Here is a 22,620-nt window from a genome sequence, read left to right on the forward strand (position 1 = left end):
GGGGAGGAAAGCAGGGTTTGTACGCAGTTACACCTGGCTACCATCGTCCCAAATACACATGCAGGAGCTGTGCACCGACAGCGCCTGCAGCTCACTGACCTGCTTTGTGGAGGTGATAGCCACGAGGAAGGCTGTCTTCATAGACACATACTTCAATTCTATGGCATATATGGGCTCAAACGGGGCCTTCGTGAGAGCCTCCAGTACAATATCAAGGCTCCATTTGGGGAGAACAGTCCTCCTGGGAGGACATAATCGCCACATGCCTTTAAGAAACCGGGTAACCAAAAAATGCGAACCCGGAGATAACGAACCCACGGGGTCATGGCATGCAGAAATAGCTGCTAAATACACCTTCAAAGTGGAAGGTGACCTACCAGCATCAAGCAGTTCTTGCAGAAATTGTAAGATAACTGGCATGGGACAAGAGATTGGGTCATGACTCTTAGACAGACACCAATCGTGGAAATACTTCCACTTGTAGGCTTACAACGACTTAATGGAATCTGCCCTAGCATTCTACAAAGTATCCACAACTGCATCTGATAGCCCTAGGGCTAACCAGCAGTCCCTTTCAGGGGCCAGACCCATAGCTGGAACCTGCTCGATTCCAGGTGCCAAAGAGTGCCTCTCTTCTCACATGAGGAGATCCAGGCGAAATGGGATCTCCCTGGGCTGGCCTTGTAAAAGCTGGCACAGGGTTGAGAACCAGATTCTCCTGGGCCACCGGGGGCCACTAGGAGAACCAACACTTTCTCTAACCAGACTTTTTCGTAAAAGGCCGCGAGCAGTGGTACAGGCGGGAAAGCGTACAAAAACTTCATTCATGCGCTAGGGTGTCGATGCTGAGTGGACCGCTTAAGCAGTGGAGGGAGTACTACAGGGGGCAGTGTGTCTTGTGCCTTCCAGAAATTTCTTCTGAGGCCACATGAAGAGCCTGAAGGCAATGAGATGCAACCCCAGGGACCATAGGCCACTCTGGTGGTTGACATACACCACCACTGTTGTGTTGTCTGTCCACATTAACACATGTGTACCTCGCAGCACTGGGAGGAAGTGGTGGAGAGCAAGGGAGTCCATTTGCAACTCCAGTATGTTTATATGCAGGGTAGTCCAGCGGTCTGGCCAGGACCCATGGATTCCTCTGCCTTCCCAGACTGCCCCCCCAACCCAAGATGGAGGCATCTGTTGTCACCACTTTGCGGTTTAACACCGCTCTCATCCACACACCCTCTCACAGGTGAGAGGTTATCCTCACTGCGAAAGTGTCTGTTTCACTTGGGATGTAGGTGGAATGCATTGAGCCATGGTTGTAGCGGACACAGATGAATGCCCGATATGGCTGTGGCCATCAGACCCAACACTTTTTGACACAACATCAGACTGACCTGCGATCCCTGTCGAAACAGGGAGAGGTGACCTTGGATAGCTGCTACTCTGTCGTCCGACAGGTATGCGCGCATCATACTGGAGTCAAGCTGGAGCCCCAAGTTTGTTGTGCACTGCACAGGTGCAAGCTGACTCTTTGCTTCATTGATGGTGAGGCCCAGCCTCACCAAATGCTCTGTCAGGACTGTCGTGTGGTCCACTGCTCCCTCTTGGGATTGCGAACAAATCAACCAGTTGTTGAGATAGTTAATTACTCTAATCCCCTGCAGCCACAAGGGGGCCAGGATAGCGTCCACACACTTGGAAAGCATATGAAGAGCTAGGGAGAGGCCGAATGGCAGCACAACAAACTTGTAAATGGTTCCCTGAAAAAAGAAGCGGAGATACTTCCTGTGCTCTGGACGAATGGGAATGTGAAAGTATGCGTTCCGTAAGTCTGCAGTGGTGAATCAGCATGCTTGGAGTTGAGGCCATATGATCCCAGGAGAAGCGTACCTCCTCCATGAAGTCCGTAAAGGCCGGGAATTTTTGAGGGCGGGGAGTCATCGCCTACATCCAGAATACGGACTGACGTGGCTCTGCCGCTGGCATCCACGGGACCTGCAAAAATGCTGCAGTGCGCCCAATCAGTGCTAATGTCGAGTTCGACGGCGATGGAGCACTGGCTTCTGAGTCCACCTCGAAACTAGTCGAGTCGTTGATTCCGGGAGAGCAGCAAGCCGGCTTTCAGAACAAATGCAGGGGAAATGCAATCAACTCGAGAAGCTTTTTTCTATCAACATGCTCAGCTAAACACAAAGGTCTTACCGTACTGTCTTGATGACGGTTTTAATCCCTAGGTGGGCGGGACCGAGTGTGTCACCCCAGGAAGGGGCCTACCGGCAGCTCTGATATAAAGAGCTCAGTAATACCTACCCAATGGGCAGGCATATCCCATACATAATATCGTTGGTGGTCGTCTTCGAATTGAAAGGGAACTATTGTTAGATGTTATTATTTTCAAGACAAATGGTCAGTTATGGGTTATTCCCTTGTGGAATCTGAAAGTAAGTGGAAATGAAACACTTGTACATGTATACAATAAGTAAGAAGCAACTTAGATGAAGGATTGAGATGCTCAAATATTTGTACTTGTTTTTATACTTGCATGTTGTACCAGTATACAAAAGTGACGATACAGTAAAATCACAGTCAACTATTCGTGTTTTAGCACAAATCTGCATAACAATTACAACATGTTCATTTTTTTGGGCTGAATGAGAAATGAGGAGATTAATTCTGTATATAATCATTATACAAATAAAACAAAACAGAAAGAGATCTATAAATTAAAAAAAAAAATCTCTGCCATTCACTTTCATTGGAATTACAAATCCAAACATACTCAAGAGACTGGGCATATCTACTGCAATTACACAATTAAACAATGCATTCAACAATCACTAGTTCACACCGGTTCATTGCCAACATTGAAATGGGAGGGCAGATCAACACAAGCTTACTTTAAGCTCATGTTAATCTTTTTACTTTTACCTACTAATTTAACAGCATGCATTTATTTTCAAGCCTCCTTGCCACACCTGTTTAACATTCAGCCTTAGTCTCAGTTCAAACAACATAGTTTGAGTCAGCAGTGCAGTATAGTGGGTGAGTTCAGGTTGCTTTCACTGCCCAAGAATAATTACTGGAAACTCCCTATTATGTGGGAATTCCAATGATGCTGGGACTCCCTGCAATCTGACACGTCCAATAATTCAGCACACGGCCTCCCTGAAAGCTAATATCGTGACGGTGTAAACCCACTGCGTTCATGGTAATGGAGTCTATCTGGGGAGATTAATTGAGGCAGCTGACCTGCTCTGGAGAACTCACCAAGCAATACATCATCAGAAGCAGTGCCATTTTCATTTCAATGCTCTGAAACACATCTTTCAAGGATTCCCAAGCATGCATATACACCAAAGCCCCAGCATTAACAGAAAGCTGATCAATCAAAAAAGTATTGTTGTCATATCCATATTTTATATGCAGTATATATCCACTAGGTGCAGAATATCTTAAAAGATATATATATATATATATATATATATATATATAATATATATATATATATATATATATATATATATATAGTAATATATATGTATGTAAGATTAAAGTGACCAAAAACAGTGGACATGTGGGAATACCACCCTGTTATTGTTCTTTTAGGTCTTCTTTCCATAAAAAAAAATTCCAATAATTCACAGCATTGGTAGCCTGTGTGAAAATTGTCATTATAAAGATTAAAACTGACCTTATAGCTCCTCGCTAGACGAACAAAAAGAATACATTATGAATAAATATGTGTTACTTTCACTGTCCTTTAAGGATTCTTAAAAATAAATAATACAGTGAATTTTTAAAGAAGTGCTGTGACACGTTGTCACAGAGACGGCCGAAGTGGGCGGCGTCAGAACCAGGAAAGGTAAGGCAATACACAAAACACAGGACGGATGAAATGAAGTGATGAAGACGCCTGTTGGCGCCGGTTTAATACAAAATAAAAGGTTTACACAAACACGAAAAACACAGGACACGGCACTCTACGCCAAAATAAATAGACAAACGAAAACAGACTAAACTTAACACAACGGTGCACGGACAGACACTGACAAACACGGTGAGCAGATACTTTGTTATTATTATTACTACTTTACTTATTTCCTCCGTCTCCAATCCCGTTCTCCGCTCACCGAACACCCAACCGCCAGTATGTGACAACGTGCATCTATATATACTATTGTGCTGGGATTCAATTACCAATTAATTATTCACTTGAATCCCAGCACGTGCAATCCTCGTGCCTAAATACACATATACATTTTTAAACACTCGTGTTACACAGACCCGTTTATATCCCGTGTACCAATGTCTATACACCAACATTTAAACACACCACACGCAACACATAACAGATAATATACACAGGGGCGGGCACTTTGTTACATATACCCCCTCCTGTGCAAAGCACACATGGCCTCAATGGCCACCTCCCCCCTTAAAAGCCCAAAAGTCCCGCCCAAAGTCCTTGGCCAGGACCAGAGGCTTCCAGGGGCCCACAGGTCGTAATGCTGTCAGCAGGGTAGCATTCTCCTGCCAGGGTAGTCCTAGCAGCGGAAAGGCTGCTTGGGGTGTGGTCTCCTGACCTTCCCCCTCCTTCGGCGCCGGCAGCTCCCCTTGGTGGGGCTTCAACCACCGTTCTTCCTGCAGGGAAGAAACTGCAGAGGGAGCAGGTCTCCGGACCTCCCCCACGATCTCCGGCGGAGAAACTGCTGCTGGGGTTGGCGGTCTCCAGACCTCCTCCCCCTCCTCCGGCAGCGAAACTGCTGCTGGGGTTGGCGGTCTCCAGACCTCCTCCCCCTCCTCTGGCAGCGAAACTGCTGCTGGGGTTGGCGGTCTCCAGACCTCCTCCCCCTCCTCTGGCAGCGAAACTGCTGCTGGGGTTGACGGTCTCCAGACCTCCTCCCCCTCCTCCGGCAGCGAAACTGCTGCTGGGGTTGGCGGTCTCCAGACCTCCTCCCCCTCCTCCGGCAGCGAAACTGCTGCTGGGGTTGGCGGTCTCCAGACCTCCTCCCCCTTCTTCGTGGCCGGCAGCTCCCCTTCGTGGGGTTCCGGCCACAGTACTTCCGGCTGTGATGCGGAGCGGCGGGCAACCCCAGGCGATGCAGAGCGGCGGGCAACCCCAGGCGATGCAGAGCGGCGGGCAACCCCAGGCGATGCAGAGCGGCGGGCAACCCCAGGCGATGCAGAGCGGCGGGCAACCCCAGGCGATGCAGAGCGGCGGGCAACCCCAGGCGATGCAGAGGCATCCTTGGGCGAAGCGAGGCTGGCATCCTTGGGCGAAGCGAGGCTGGCATCCTTGGGCGAAGCGAGGCTGGCATCCTTGGGCGAAGCGAGGCTGGCATCCTTGGGCGAAGCGAGGCTGGCATCCCTGGGCGAAGCGAGGCTGGGAGTCAGGACAAGCTGGGGTGCGGGTGTTGGCCCTCTTTTCGGCCACTGCAGCCGGGAGGTTCTTCCCCGTGCTTCCCTCAGCAGCCTATGCAAGGGCTGCTGAGGACCGCCAGCATCTAGTCCTGGCCCTTCTGGTGAAGGGAGAGGCAGCTCCTGCTCCTCTCCCCCTGATGGAGGTGGAGGCAGAGGAAGCTCCAGCTCCTCTCCTCGTGATGGTGGGGGAAGCGATACCAGCAGGCATTCACCCTCTGCTGGTGGGGGAAGTGATACCAGCAGGCATTCACCCTCTGCTGGTGGGGGAAGTGATGCCAGCAGGCATTCACCCTCTGCTGGTGGGGGAAGTGATGCCAGCAGGCATTCACCCTCTGCTGGTGGGGGAAGTGATACCAGCAGGCATTCACCCTCTGCTGGTGGACAGGGACCCAGCAGGCATTCACCCTCTGCTGGTGGACAGGGACCCAGCAGACATTCACCCTCTGCTGGTGGACAGGGACCCAGCAGGCATTCACCCTCTGCTGGTGGGGGAAGTGATACCAGCAGGCATTCACCCTCTGCTGGTGGACAGGGACCCAGCAGGCATTCACCCTCTGCTGGTGGACAGGGACCCAGCAGGCATTCACCCTCTGCTGGTGGACAGGGACCCAGCAGGCATTCACCCTCTGCTGGTGGGGGAAGTGATACCAGCAGGCATTCACCCTCTGCTGGTGGACAGGGACCCAGCAGGCATTCACCCTCTGCTGGTGGACAGGGACCCAGCAGGCATTCACCCTCTGCTGGTGGCGGAGGCAGAGGCAGCTCCTGCTGCTCTCCCCCTGCCGGTGGAGGTGGCGGAGGCAGAGGCAGCTCCTGCTGCTCTCCTCCTGCCGGTGGAGGTGGCGGAGGCAGAGGCAGCTCCTGCTGCTCTCCTCCTGCCGGTGGAGGTGGCGGAGGCAGAGGCAGCTCCTGCTGCTCTGCCCCTGCCGGTGGAGGTGGCGGAGGCAGAGGCAGCTCCTGCTGCTCTGCCCCTGCCGGTGGAGGTGGCGGAGGCAGAGGCAGCTCCTGCTGCTCTGCTCCTGCCCATGGAGGTAGGAGCGGCGTGTAGTCTCCTGGTGGTGGAGGTGGGAGCGGTGTGTAGTCTCCCCTTGTTACAGGGGACTGGTGCGGCTCTCCCTCACTTGCAGGGGACTGGTGCGGCTCTTCCTCCCTTGCAGGAGACTGGTGCGGCTGTGGAGACAGCGGTGGGACCTCTGCCTTCCTCTTCTGTGGCAGTTCCTCCTCTCCCTCCTGGTAGGGGCAGCGGAAGGGACAATTGGCAAAGAGATGGTCCTGGTTGCAGAGGAGGCACCCCGGCAAGGACTGGTTACATCGCCGGGGATGTCTGGCCCTTAGGCGGCACTCCTCCTCCCTGTCCCTCACCTCTTTATCCTCTTTCCTGCTTCTCCCCATTTCTTTCTTTTTTTTTTTTTTTTGTAATCCAAAGACGCCCCCTTTTTTTTTTTTTTTTTTTTCTCCCACACAAAAAAAAAAACCTCTCCTGGTCTGACGCTTGGAGGCGCTGTTAAATCCCACGCAGGACACCACGTGTCACAGAGACGGCCGAAGTGGGCGGCGTCAGAACCAGGAAAAGTAATGAAATACACAAAACACAGGACGGATGAAATGAAGTGATGAAGACGCCTGTTGGCGCCGGTTTAATACAAAATAAAAGGTTTACACAAACACGAAAAACACAGGACACGGCACTCTACGCCAAAATAAATAGACAAACGAAAACAGACTAAACTTAACACAACGGTGCACGGACAGACACTGACAAACACGGTGAGCAGATACTTTACTTTGTTATTATTATTACTACTTTACTTATTTCCTCCGTCTCCAATCCCGTTCTCCGCTCACCGAACACCCAACCGCCAGTATGTGACAACGTGCATCTATATATACTATTGTGCTGGGATTCAATTACCAATTAATTATTCACTTGAATCCCAGCACGTGAATTAATAAAGTGCAATTCCCCATGCTCACATATTACTACATTTTACTTGCACGTGAAGTGCTGTGCAATCCTCGTGCCTAAATACACATATACATTTTTAAACACTCGTGTTACACAGACCCGTTTATATCCCGTGTACCAATGTCTATACACCAACATTTAAACACACCACACGCAACACATAACAGATAATATACACAGGGGCGGGCACTTTGTTACACACGTGCATTAATTCAACCATAATATCCTTTGACCTTGAAACATGCCTTTAAAAATACTGGAACATGATATTATGTGAAACAAAATAATAATGTTTAACCTTCAGGGCATATGACTTCAGACAGTAGTAAATGATTGGTGTGTTACTTGACTGAAGAGAACAATGACACAATACCTTAACCACACATGGCCTCACTATAGTTAAGATGTCTTTGCTGAGGGTTCACTAAGCAATATTTCAATATTTCCTGGAAGTGTTTATTTAGTGCATCAGTGTGCATTTTCGGGTACAGTTAATTGAAACAATGGATATTACTGATGTCAGCAGTTAGTTGTTCTACTAAAGCTGTATGTCTTGTTGGTAACAACTGATTATAAAGCTATGAGTCCCTGAAAGGCAGATCTTTCAGTTTGCACAGATGGGCTGTTTCATGGTTTTTAGACTTTCCTGCACAAATTCATTAAATAATAAATAGTTTCTACAGGGGGCTGTGTCTAACTGCTTTGGCTTCTGGTATTCTGGGCAATGGATTTGCCGTTTATTTTCCCCACATAAAACCAGAAGGAGCTCCCTGCAGGTGATCTTTTTTGTTGTAATTTCATAAAAGACTAAGCACCAGGCAGGATGCTTCCAACATTTGAAATGACTTTGAGGGCATCCTGTTAACATCGTAAAATGTTGGTTATAGATAAAGGTAGCTGAAGTTATTTAAAAGCTGCTATTGATAAATGTGACCTTTTTAGAGACGGCAAACTCCCTGTAATTGTTAGCTTGCTCATCTCTTATTACATTGGTAGCAGACAGGCCTTAAGGGTTTACCAACTTTAATCTTTTATAAAGCCTCCAGTATCTAATACTGGTTTTCATCCCTGGTCCTCAAGTTCCCCCAATTGTCCGGGTTTTTGTGTTTTTCTAAATTCGTATTGCTGTCTGGTGAGGAACATAAAATCTTGTCTTAAGCAACTATGAAGGCTACGCAAAATGCACATTGTCTGTCTGTAAGTGTTGTGTTAATTGATTCGGAAAAGCAAAACTTAAATCCTGCATGAAGCAGAAACCTGTCCAGTTAGGTGTACTTGAAGCTCATCGTGCTATGCTGTCATTGGGGTATCATGGATTAAGTGGAATGTAATGGTCACATGGGTTGATTCCCTAATTAGCGACTTACAGTATTTGCCTTAATTTTTGATAGAGAAGCTTTCCTTGATACAGTGACGGAGTGGAACTAAAGCTCGCTGTTTCTTCTACTTTTGTATTAAGTGACCTCCCTCTTGTGGCTGATAAGAGTGACTATAAGAAGTAAAGCCTATCTACTATGTGCTCCTGCAATGCAGCCCCAACAATTAGAGAAGCAATCGAGAGCATGATACAACAGCACAACGATGCGTGATACAATGTGGGAGAGTGATGTGGTTTAGAGCAATAATAAAAAACATTGATGAGCCAAATGTCCTCCTCTCCTTTGTAAATGTTCTAATCTAACTGAAGGTTTTCACTCCTTGTAACGATTTCTGTCACAATGAAGTTGCTTGTGTATCGTGGGCCTGAAGTACTGTGTGCCACAAGGTTGCAAAGTTCAATCAACAAAGTTAAAAGAAATGAGAAAAACCACAGATTAAATGTTTTCTATCATTTCTAATTGTTATACTGAAAAATATTAATTAAAGTAGAGATTCAGCTTTTTAATAAAACAACAAATTATTACATAACATGCATAAAAGGTAACCATATTCACATTTGTTGTAATTTGCTCTTATTTGAAATTGTTCTTATACATTTATTGCATTTACTACATGCTCTTAATGAAATGTACTCTTATAAGCAAATAGCCTTACTATTAGTTTAACTGCTCTTAGTCGAAATCGCTCTCAAACTTAATTATTATTATTATTCTCTCATTTGAATTTTCTCTTATTTACCACTGACTTTATTGTATTTCATAATTGCTCTTCTCTGTAATGTAACATTTTTGTAATGTGATATTTTGTAACAACTGTAAGTCACCCTGGATAATAAATAAATAAATCAAAAAAACAAATAAATAAATAAATAATAATAATAATAAAAATGAAGGATAACATACAAAAACTAATGTCTTACTTTGACAAAAGTATTTGGACAATCAATATATTTTGTATGAAAACCATTTGTTGCTAATTATTGACAATTATCATGGTTGAAAACTTGATACCTGATGATAATTATAGAATTACTAAATACACAATCATCAAGTGCTGAAAAAATAAATTGGAAATGTGTGATTAAAAAAGCAATAAAACGGTTAAAACTAAAGAGTATAGCAACGATCTCCACATGGCAGTTATACAACTAAACGAAAAAGAAAAATAGCAGAAAGACTCGATCTACCGCAAAGCACTGTGTGGGCTACTATTGACAAACACAGAAGGACAGAACCTACTGCAACTAGCTCCAGGTGTGGAAGACAATCTGGAAGAAGAATCGTTTGAGCAGCCTGGCAAAAACACAAAAACCTTGGGGGAACTTGAGGACCAGTGATGAAAACCAGTATTCGATACTGGAGGCTTTATAAAAGATTAAAGGTGGTAAACTGCAAAAGATTTGACACACGAATTCAGAGAAGATGGTGAAGAAATTCATAAGTGAACAATTCAACGATACCTTAACAAAATGAATGTTCATGGGCAAAAACCAAGATGCAAACCTTTGTGAAAAACAATACACAATAGAAAGCATTGAATACTTGAAGAAGCCTGATGATTTCTTCAACCAAATTTTATGGTCAGACAAATCCAAAATATATTTTTTCCACCAAGAAAGCAACAATATGTTTGGAGGAAGAGAGAAGAATTTAAAGATGTTTATGATGCCCAGTGTTAAACATGGTGGAGGTTGTGTGATGGTATTGGTTTGTTTTTCCTCAGGTACTGGTAACCTTTGTATTGTAGAATATCAAGACATTTTGCTCTCTCATTTGTTACCCAGAACTAGATTTATTTATTGGATGGACGTTATATTCTAGCAGGATAATGACCCTACGCATTCTGCAAAGTCTACAAAAGAATTTTTGAAAAAATGGAAGGATAATTCCAGTTATGGATTCGTTTTTGCATGTTATTTTTTATTTTATGCATGTTATATAATAATATGCTCAATATAAAGCTGAATCTCTACTTTCATTTCTATCTTTCTGTAGAACAATTAGAAATGACAGAAATCACTTTCTTTGTGGTTTTACTCATTTTTTTGTTTAACTGCCCAAATAATTTAGACTGCGACTGTATGCTTTTGTAGAATCCAATTAGGATTAAGGGTTTATTTTACAAGCTGGTGGATTTATTCCTTTAGTTCGTTGATGAGGTTCTCATTGTTTTATGGTTCAGTCATTATTGTTGTCCTCCTTCAGGTTTCAATAAAAATGACTGGTTTGGATTCATATTAAAATATCATGTGTATACAGAGTGGAAGTGCTTGAAATGGCCGTCCATTCATTTACTACCCGTTTCTCCTATTCTATTTACAGACAGTAACATTGTGAATGCACATGGTGTTATAGTGTCTAGATTTGTACAGCAACACAAGTAAAATGGCATTCAAACAATTGAGGTATTTACTGCATGAAGTCCGGCCCTGCTCTGCCCATTGCAACTTGGCAGGAGTACCTGAGACTCAAACTGTGACTCCACATAAAGTAAGCTCTGTTGTTTGCCTTACTTATACAGTATATGGGATTTTTTTGAGTATAAAGGAAGATTTTTTCTGGGGGTTGCTAATAGTTTTACTCTCCGTGTTTTTAAATGTTACTTCAATAAAGGTGGAAGTGTATTTGGGTATCTACAGATTCAGTGTATCTTATTAAAAAAATTAATAAATTTCACTGGATATTAATAATTAGTCCCCATAAACCATTGTTACATTTATGCACCTGTTCCCAATATTTGTGCTATGCTATACACGAGACACTGTGTGCTGCTGGAGTACATCCTGAGATGCGATTAGACGTTTACTGCACATGGAAAGGATGTGAGAAGAATCCTGTTGCACCGGTTTCCCCAGGTTTGCTTGAGACAGAATGCTGTAGCGATAAGAAAGACTAGGCTACTGAACTAAATTTTTAGTGGCAGATAGAAAAAACATACTTTCCAAAGAAAATCCTTGTGTATTGTCTTGGGGTCTCCACATAACACATCCCATAATGTGAACAATTCCAGTTGTACATCTACACTTCCAAAGATTTCCTGCTATGCAATGGTGCACTGAGTGAATGGTTACGGTTTTCTAGGTATTATTAATGTCACTGACCTTTCAAAAATGGCCTTTAGAGGACAAAAGTGTCTGTTACATCACCTTACCATAGACAAGGTAAAGTATCAAGAAATCCAGTTTAATTTCAGCAAGGAAATTGAGTTATTTGTGTGGCAAAATACATTTAGTTATCCTTTTCTGTTATATTAAGTGGCTAGCCCAATTGGGTGTTTAGATCCTTAATGAACTAATAGCTCAAAAGTAATTGGTTTGAATTGCCTGTAACAGTGCTTTTGGTGCAGCATATTAAAGAAGCACATGTGTGTCTGAAAACAGGGAAAAAGTTAATGGCAAAAAGAGATTCCTTGCATCTTAACCAGCTACTTCATTAGTTTCTGGCATATTGCCACATTTGAGACTTGTTACTTTGTAGTGTAAGGAAACCATTGCTCTTCACATACATAATCTTTGGCATTACCCAGGTTACTAGTAATCAGAATATGCAGTTTCATAGCTGCACATGATCCATGGATAATAGGAGATTCCTTTCTGTTTAGGGAAAGCAATTTAATTTATGGCACGTGGGCGGAATGGTCCATGTTTATACACCAAACACATTTGGGAGGCCAGCCAACTCATAGGATTTGTGCTTCGTCTAATTTAGTTTCATGTTATAATCAAACAAATAGGTATATAACACTACTGACAGTTGTAACATTAACAGCAGTTCAAATAGTATAACAGTTATACTGTTATAAACTATTATAATAGTTTATATTAAACAGCCCCTGGTATGGTTATCCGTTGCATATTTAAGGTCAGTTTTCCGTTGGCTTTCTAAGTGGTATAGAAGTATGCTGGGCTAATCATTATGAAACAAACATAAACAGCACTAGAAGTTCCAGCAGCTTTGAAAAAGGGATTTTCAAAGCAGTTCAAAACACTTTCCCAGGGCATAAGATAAAAAAAAATCAATAATGATTGTTAATATCATTCAAAAAATGATAAGGAAAAAGGGTAAAAAAAAGCAGATAAAATGCCATTTGAAGCTATTTGGGCTTTAAATAATTTGTGACAGTGGAAAAATAAAAGATATGCTGGAATATTCATACACTGGGCATTTGGAATGGCTGAGCCTAAAGATGTATATAACATTATACCTGCATTTTATTTTATTTGAAATCACAGATTATTCATTCAGTGCGTGTCACAGAAAATTAATGCAATTTGAATTTTTAAGAAAGGTTGTGACCAAAAACGATGAACCACAGGTTACAGGTTACAGGGAGTGCACCAGTTTTCCAAAAATATCCTGTGCACCAGGCATGCTGTAGATGTTTCTGTTTATCAGCAGATCTGACCATCTGCTGCTGAGGAGACCGGTCTCCTACTTGCAACAATGTGCAAGTAACAGAACCACACTGCCCTCCCAGCACACAGCCTGTAAGTGACAGAATCACATTGCCCTCCCAGCACACAGCCTGTACGTGACAGAATCACACTGCCCTCCCACTGCACACAGCCTCCAAGTGAAAGAATCACAATGCCCTCCCCAGCACACAGCCTGCAAGTGACAGAATCACACTGCCCTCCCCTGCACACAGCCTGCAAGTGATAGAATCACACTGCCCTCCCCAGCACACAGCGTGCAAGTGACAGAATCACACTGCCCTCCCCAGCACACAGCCTGTACGTGACAGAATCACACTGCCCTCCCACTGCACACAGCCTCCAAGTGAAAGAATCACAATGCCCTCCCCAGCACACAACCTGCAAGTGACAGAATCACACTGCCCTCACCTGCACATAGCCTGCAAGTGATAGAATCACACTGCCCTCCCCAGCACACAGTGTGCAAGTGACAGAATCACACTGCCCTCCCCAGCACACAGCGTGCAAGTGACAGAATCACACTGCCCTCCCAGTACATAGCCTGTAAGTGACAGAATCACATTGCCCTCCCAGCACACAGCCTGTACGTGACAGAATCACACTGCCCTCCCACTGCACACAGCCTCCAAGTGAAAGAATCACAATGCCCTCCCCAGCACACAACCTGCAAGTGACAGAATCACACTGCCCTCCCCAGCACACAGCCTGCAAGTGACAGAATCACACTGCCCTCCCCAGCACACAGCGTGCAAGTGACAGAATCACACTGCCCTCCCAGCACACAGCCTGTACGTGACAGAATCACACTGCCCTCCCACTGCACACAGCCTCCAAGTGAAAGAATCACACTGCCCTCCCCAGCACACAACCTGCAAGTGACAGAATCACACTGCCCTCACCTGCACATAGCCTGCAAGTGACAGAATCACACTGCCCTCCCCAGCACACAGCGTGCAAGTGACAGAATCACACTGCCCTCCCCAGCACACAGCGTGCAAGTGACAGAATCACACTGCCCTCCCAGTACATAGCCTGTAAGTGACAGAATCACATTGCCCTCCCAGCACACAGCCTGTACGTGACAGAATCACACTGCCCTCCCACTGCACACAGCCTCCAAGTGAAAGAATCACAATGCCCTCCCCAGCACACAACCTGCAAGTGACAGAATCACACTGCCCTCACCTGCACATAGCCTGCAAGTGATAGAATCACACTGCCCTCCCCAGCACACAGCGTGCAAGTGACAGAATCACACTGCCCTCCCCAGCACACAGCGTGCAAGTGACAGAATCACACTGCCCTCCCAGTACATAGCCTGTAAGTGACAGAATCACATTGCCCTCCCAGCACACAGCCTGTACGTGACAGAATCACATTGCCCTCCCACTGCACACAGCCTCCAAGTGAAAGAATCACACTGCCCTGCCCAGCACACAACCTGCAAGTGACAGAATCACACTGCCCTCCCCAGCACACAACCTGTAAGTGACAGAATCACACTGCCCTCCCCAGCACACAGCATGCAAGTGACAGAATCACACTGCCCTCCCCAGCACACAGCGTGCAAGTGACAGAATCACACTGCCCTCCCCCCTGCACACAGCATGCAAGTGACAGAATCACAGCCCCCCCTGCACACAACCTGTAAGTGACAGAATCACACTGCCCTCCCCAGCACACAGCGTGCAAGTGACAGAATCACACTGCCCTCCCCCTGCACACAGCGCGCAAGTGACAGAATCACACTGCCCTGTGTTGATGACATTGATATGAACGTTCAGTTAACAACGAATTAGGAAAGTGAGTCAAAGGTTAATTGCATAACTTTGTTGTTTTAATTGGGACACAGTATGAATTTCATAGGCGGGAGCTAGGGCTGGATGAAGAATATGGGTTAGTATTTAGAGGCTTAGCCTCAAGGGAATGATGATGGCCTGAGGGCCAGGAGTGCTTGTTTTGAACTGTTAGTGGCCTGTTGGCCAAGGAAGGTGTAGCTGTTAATGGCCTGTGGGCCAGGACAAAAGACGGGGTCCGGACTTTATACAGTAAGAACTTTGTACTGCGGAGTTCGGCCCCCAGAGGATGGAAAGGTTCATAACCTGGAAAGAAGCAAGGAAAGAGAATCTCTGTCTACAGGAGCTGCCCTCAAAGAGGTGAGGAAAGATCTCCAAGGCAAGGCACTGGAGTGCTCCTGCAGGGGTATCTGAAAGACAGAGTTTGTTAGTATTTGGACTTTAGTATTTAAGGATTGTAGATGACTACAGCTCTTACTGGTACAGTAAGAGAGAAACAATAGAGTCACTGGGTAATGAAAGGAAATAGCGCATGAGCTGTGAAAGAACAGTGTGGCTGGTAGTCCCCTCTGACTCGTTGCAGCAAGGACCCTCCTTGTAACGAAGGCATGAGTAGCAGCGGCTGACTCGAGGCCAGGGAAGTGAGACTCACTAACCCCCCAAAAGGATGGACCACCGGCTCCCCGCAAGGACCGCACCTGTGAAGACAAACAAAGACTGTGTGCCAATGCACAAGAAAAAACTGGGAAGAGGGACAAATAAGGACAAAGAGAGAGAGATGGAAAGTAAAACAGGCTATGTGCAACCCTCAGCTTGGTGGAGAGGAAAAACCCTCTGTTAGGAGGAAACCTTTGGCAGTCCTGGCAGGAAGGGCGGCCCCCCACCCCTACTCCAGGTATACTAGGAATTGATTGGTGAGCTGCCAAGATGTCTGGAGGAAGAGAACAAATGTAGAAGTGGACTGATGCTGATGACAAACGACCCATAGTGTTTATAAGGTGATTACAAATGTTGGATTTTTTTGCTGATGAGGCTGCATCAATTCTGAATGAGTGCGGGGTATAGAACTGGGGAGAAAGACCTGCTTTGGAGATAAGAGAAGAAAGGTGAGTTGCAAACCAGTGTCTTGTAATGACATTATGAGAACAATCAATAAACAGGGGATCTAGCGGACTGAAGAGTTTTTTGACAGATAGGAACCTGGACAAGGAAGCGTAAGGGCAGAGAGGGGAGTTTATCTAGGATAATTGAATAAATTGTCCTGGACAAAGCTGGTCAGTCTTGGATGAGCGAAGAACGAATACATATGGCTGGGAAACTGGATAGTGATGGTACTGTGAATTCTGCACTTCTTGGAAATCCGAAGAAAGCTGACAGGCACATGGTCAGCTTCCATCACCAGGTCATAAAATGGGTTGAAACATCCTGAACGCAAAATTGAAATTAATTGGGAAAGAACATCTGTAGATATGAGTAGTCTGAATAGAGATGATGGGGGAAGGCTCTTGGAAATATAAAGTGGGCCAACCAAGTCTTTAAAAGTAGGGCGAGCCTGTGACTGCAGGGCGGTGCAGAGCGTATGTGTATATCTGTGACTGCGGGACGATTCACAGCATATGTGTGTCTGAGTGCAGGGCGATGCAGAGCATATGTGTGTCTGAGTGCGGGACGGTGCAGAGTGTATGTGTGTCTGAGTGTGGGGTGATGCAGAGTGTATGTGGCTGCTGATTGGGAGCCTGAAGCAGATGCTGTAACCAGGTTGTACTCTGGAATGCTAATAGATGGGGGCAAGGCAGGAGCTGCTTGGGCTGGGGCGAGCAATGGAGAAGCTGAAACAGAAGATGTAATGAAAGAAGGGGCGGAGATTGGCACATTAGAGGCTGAAGGACGAACTGCAATGGTGCTGGAGCAGTTGTCTATGCCATCTAAACAAGTGTTTATTGCTGACAAGGCATTGCTGGTTCTGATATCTGGTTGTTGGGTAGAGGTCTGCATTAGAAGTAGATGGTCCATCTAAGAAATTAATAAGATATTTTGAGGAGAATCCGGCAGGAAGGTTTCCTGCAACGTATGCAAAAAAGCAAATTGAAGAGAAGGAACGTAGATTGTGACGTGGCTGAAATAGGCAGATAGCTTTGATTGGCAGCTGAATAATAGGAGGAGAGGGCTCTAGCTCCAGCCACTTTAAAGTTAACATTAAAAAAGAGGGTTAATATCTTGTGAGCACGACTTATTATCTTGTGAGCACGAGTTAGTGCTTAATACTCAGAAGAGATTGAGGTAGCCTGAAGTGATTTCATTTTCTTTTGTAATTTCTCTTAGTCTTTGCAGTACTGTAATTTTGGTAGATGAGCCATAATTTTGCATTGCAGTTGCACCTACTTTCTGAGAACAAAAGCAGGATGGGGCTCGAGCATCAATGTGTCGGTCTCAATAATAACTCAGAAACTCAATTTACTCCTTATGAAGGTAAAATAGCATTTCATGGGGTAAAATAGCTTTCTTTTGTCAGTTAGTCTTCAGGAGTTATGAACTGTTGCATGATGTAGACAACTGTACAATGTAAAGGGCATATATGTGTGTATTTTTCTTCTTGATAAATCAAGATAATTAAGTCGCAAATCCTGAAGCATGACTCAAATGACTCCTTTGGCATTTGCTTTTGTAACAAAGAGAATAGAATTGGATGCAATAAATAATGTATTAACATTAAAATAGCATAAGTCTAGTAAAAGCACACCAGTTTTGCATCTTTGTTATGCCATGATCAGAAAACTATGGTGATTGTCTCCTAACCTATCCACCGAGAATACCAGGTGTCTGCTACAGTGAGCAAGATATTATCTCATGCTCACGTGATAATTGGTGCTCACGAGATATTATTGTGTGCATAAGATACTAACCTTCTTTTTTTTTTATTCACACCATGTCCCTTTAGGGGTTCCATACTAAACCCCTCGTACTGTATGCTTGTCTTTTCCTATTTTGTCAAAGAAACTTGCCAAGGGTACTTCCAATAGATCTCAGTAGTTAATAAAGAATTGTTTGGTATGGTATTTTGTTGTAGGAGAAAGTAGCGCAAGGTTACATCACAAACAATACTTTCAGACATGTTTCCATACAAAATAAAAGACGACAATTTGCACTGCTTTTTAGCATGGAAAGGTGATTTACCCACCTTTTTAGCTGTACCATGTTTTGGTCGTATATTTCCTATAGTGTCACATTCTTAAGACAATGGAGAGAGAATCTGGAGTTTCTAAACTAAGTGGAACATTAGGCATAAACAGAAGTTTCATGTCAATAGTATGTCTAATACATTTCATCACAACAAAAACCTGTTTATAGTGGGACAACTGTATATGGAAACATGTTAGCAAATATAAAAGCATTTCTACAGATTGTACACATTTCTGTACATAACTCTGATTGCAATTGAAATGTCTCATCAAAAACCTTAATCCACTTGGTTTCCACTAAATAGATTTCTTCTTTAAAAAAACAAACAAACAAAAAAAAAAAAACTATTTTCTAAAGAATAAGGTTGACAGCTTTTGCCACTATTGGCTCCAGATTTTATATTAATTATATGGATAGATGCTTTATAGGAGTGTTATGGGTAGGGCCTTATTATTCAACAGTATGCATTAAAATGACTCAGAGTAACACCCTATCCGAGGTTGTCCTTGGACTTCCACATTGAGATCTTGCAGGCCAGAACTGATCTCTGGTTTCACATTATTTGAGAATGAGTAATTCAAGAATGCAAGTCAACATAAGTTTTTTTTTTTTTTTTGTGGATATGTTTTTGAGGTGTGGCTTGCATAACTACTTCATTCTTCAGTTTTATTGATTTAATTAAAATCACATATATACAAGATTCATTATTTTGGATCTATTGCTCTTTGTGTGGACAACACACGACAGTAGGGTCATGCTTTTTCAAACATGAAATTCTGATACAGTACCTAAAGACTCCACTAGGTGTCACCTAAGATCAAGCAGATAACAACAAATGCAGGTAAAGAAGCTGCAGGAAGAGCTCCCAAAAAGTGGCTGATGCAAAGGTGAAAATTAGATTTCATAAACTTTCCATATTCATGCCCACTTAAGATCCTATTATGTGTATTTTACACGATTCTCTGTTTGTGCTTCTGCTAATACTCTTCCTCACTTAACTTCTTGTGGAGTCTTTTCAGTAACATTTGCTGGAACGGTAAGCATGGTTAATAGTGCTCTTAGTAGAAACAGCAATAGAGGATATTGGGCAACACAAATATTAAAACTGCTTAGAAATTAAATACTAATAAATTGTAGCTGATATGAAGTACCACTTTAAAATAGTTGCAGCTACAAAATATTTCCAGAAATCTTAAGTATTTTGCACTTCCATTTGTTATATTGGTCTCAAATGTGCAGTTCTGAATGAAATACTTGTTAGAGCACACATGTATTCTGATTTTAAAACATGATCTATGTTACTACTGAAAAACTGGTTAAGGTAAGTTTCAATTCTCCTTGGCTTTTTTCGCAGGAAATGTAATACATGCATTTTTTGGGTTACTTCACTTCAGCAGTGTCTTCAGAGGCATATCGTGTACTGTAATTGACTGCAAGAATGTCAGTCAACAGGGGAAGCAGCTGATTGGTTAATGACAGGAAGAAGCTATTGAAGGGGTCGGGGCAAAGTCACCCTCCAGGAGAAATGATCAAGCATTGATATAAAACAGTTTTCTTAACCATGTGTCATACCAAATATCATGTTTAAAAATAAAATATATGCTTACAATAAATTAAAACTGATATACAATCAACCAGAGCTCAACGAATGCCCCAACATGGTGTTCATATAGGAAACACAGTGCTGCTGGAGGTACCGTCCATTGGATGAGGCCCTGTCTAATCTGTAGACTTTTAAGATTACATTGACATGTGGCATATCAATGGATCTATCTAGTAATGCAACTCCCCATTGCAAGACATAAGAAAATGTCTGTGTGAAGTCTTGTGAAACAGTCTGGAATATGATTACTCTGATTTACTGTGAGCTATCAGAAGCATTGCTCCACTCAGGAATGTACAGACTGAGAGCATCACAAATGAACCTGTTCATACACAGTCCAACTAAGAAAAGAGATTAGACAGTGTTTTTATATAAATTAAACTACAATCGATTGTCTTGCTTTAAGTTTCAGAAAAGCTAAAAAGCTTTAAAAAAAAAAAAAAAAAAAAAAAAAAAAATTCTACTTACAATCAAATCCTTCTTAACCTGCCACTTAATTTCCCAAATATCAGACGTCATGCTTCTAATCCCTTGCAATTGTATTATTCATTTACATAGCTATTGCACTAGATGTAACTTAAAGTGATCATTGCTAGATTGTAGATAATTCCATACATCTTATCTGTTGTGCAATTCCATTTGTTTTATATATATATATATATGGTGAGCCAGCTCCCAAGTTCACCACCAGGAGGCGTTCATGGCAGGCAGGGGGCGCACCCGCATTTGTTGCCAATAAAGACTGGAGGGACCTGTGGGCAGCATACATGCCTGCCTTGACGTCAAGGGATTAACGGGTGAACAGGCTGCAGGTGCGGTTAGGTAGGCAATTATTGTTTGAACATGGTATAATATCATTAGTCTTAATTGGCCCACACCTGTAGCCTGTATCAGCCAAATTCCTGGCTGATGAAGGGCTGGTAATAAAGAGCCTGCACAGCTAATCGGGCGTCTTTCTTCGTCCTAAACTGGGTTTATCTAAGACGCCACATGAGCCTTAGAATTAAGAATACCTATTGTGAAAAGCTGCCAGTTGTTTGTGTCTGCAAATCCGTTTGCTACAGGGGCTGTTGGGATCTGCCTATTTGGATCCAGGATTAATCTGCTGAGACCTACCTGCAGGACTGATGTCTGGACCGCGGGACTTAGAAACAAACACCCAGAGTGGAGTTCCAGCTGGGGATTCAGAGACAGAGTGCGTCGGTTTAAGAGAACAACAACGGGACAAAAACGGGGACTCCCACATGGACGTTCGGGACAGTTATTAGCCAGGCACTGCTGGGCGAAAGCACTCTTCCACCAACTGGCCATGGTTAATGGTACAGTTGGTTTACATTGTTTTTTTATTTTATTTTTGAATCCTGTGTGAATTGTTTTTGCCAGTTTGAATACGTCTGAGTAAAAGGATTGTCTTTTTCTGTTTAAATCAATAAACCTTCGGTCTTGATTAGAAAACACCTGTCTGCCTTCTCTGTGTGACCCAATAATACAAATATTTATATATATATCTTTTGTATATTATATATATATATATATATATATATATATATATATATATATACCCTACGTGTAATAAAACCAAACATTATTAACACGTTTTTTTTGCAAAAATTTTAACCTAAACATTGTATTTGTAACACAGATTTAAAAAATGTGTCTAAAATTTTCATGAAAAAAGATACACAGATTTAAAAAAATTTATAAATCTCATGAAAAATATAAAAATAAATATTTAAATGTGTATTGTCAGATATAATTTAGAAATCTGAAAATATTTAGCAAAGTTTCAACATTTAAATCCAGGTTGTGAAATAAATCTGAGAAAAAAAGCGCCAGTTTTTACAACTTTGGAGTTGCGTTGAAGATGATGAAATGATTTAGTCTGCGTTTTATTTACTGCAGTGTTTATGGTCACGTGGTAGGGTGTTGAGGGTGAATGAAGCACACACACTCTTGCACAGTTCGGCTGCAGGAGGATGATGTAAATTATGAGTTGCACACGCAGCACTACCCTCATCGATGCAAACAATGCTTACATAAACTCACATGGGCGGAACTCATTTGCAATATTTAATTTTGCAATTATATACAGTATTTTGCTAAATCTGCTAGCCAAGTGTAAAACAGACTTAAAAAATGAAATTTTAAATGTGCTCGCCGAGTGTTAAACAGAGTTAAAAATTGGAGCTCTTTTTCTCTGATTTATTTCACATGCTGGATTTAAATGTTGAAACTTACACTTTATGTAAATGTTTTTTATAAATCTGAAAAAATATTTTTTGATTTAAATCTGTAAAGAAATACAAGATTTAGGCTAAATCTGGGAAAAAAAGATGTGTTAAAATGTTAACTCTTTTGTACACAAATGGGAACTGTATAATATATATATATATATATATATATATATATATATATATATATATAATTGGAAGTGCACAACAGGTAAGGTGTATGGAATTATCTAGAATCTAGCTATGATCACTTTAAGTTATTGTGCAATAGCGATGTAAATGAATAGTACAATTGATACCAGTAATTAGAAGCATGAAGCCTGATATTTGGGAAATTAAGTGACAGAATTTCTCCTGATCTGAGAACTAGAAAAATACTTTTTTTTAAAAGATTTTCAGTCTTTCTCAAACTTAAAGCAAGCCTTAACAATCGATTGTAGTTTAATTTATATAAAAACACTGTCTAATCTCTTTGCCTAGTTGGATTGTGTATGAACAGGTTAATTTGTGATGCTCTCAGTCTGTATGTTCCTGAGTGGAGTAATGTTTCTGAAAGCTCACAGTAAATCAGAGTAATCATGTCCAGACTATTTCACAAGACTTCACACAAGCAT

Source organism: Polyodon spathula, chromosome 1 (genome assembly GCF_017654505.1).
Source record: "Polyodon spathula isolate WHYD16114869_AA chromosome 1, ASM1765450v1, whole genome shotgun sequence".
Taxonomy (NCBI): domain Eukaryota; kingdom Metazoa; phylum Chordata; class Actinopteri; order Acipenseriformes; family Polyodontidae; genus Polyodon; species Polyodon spathula.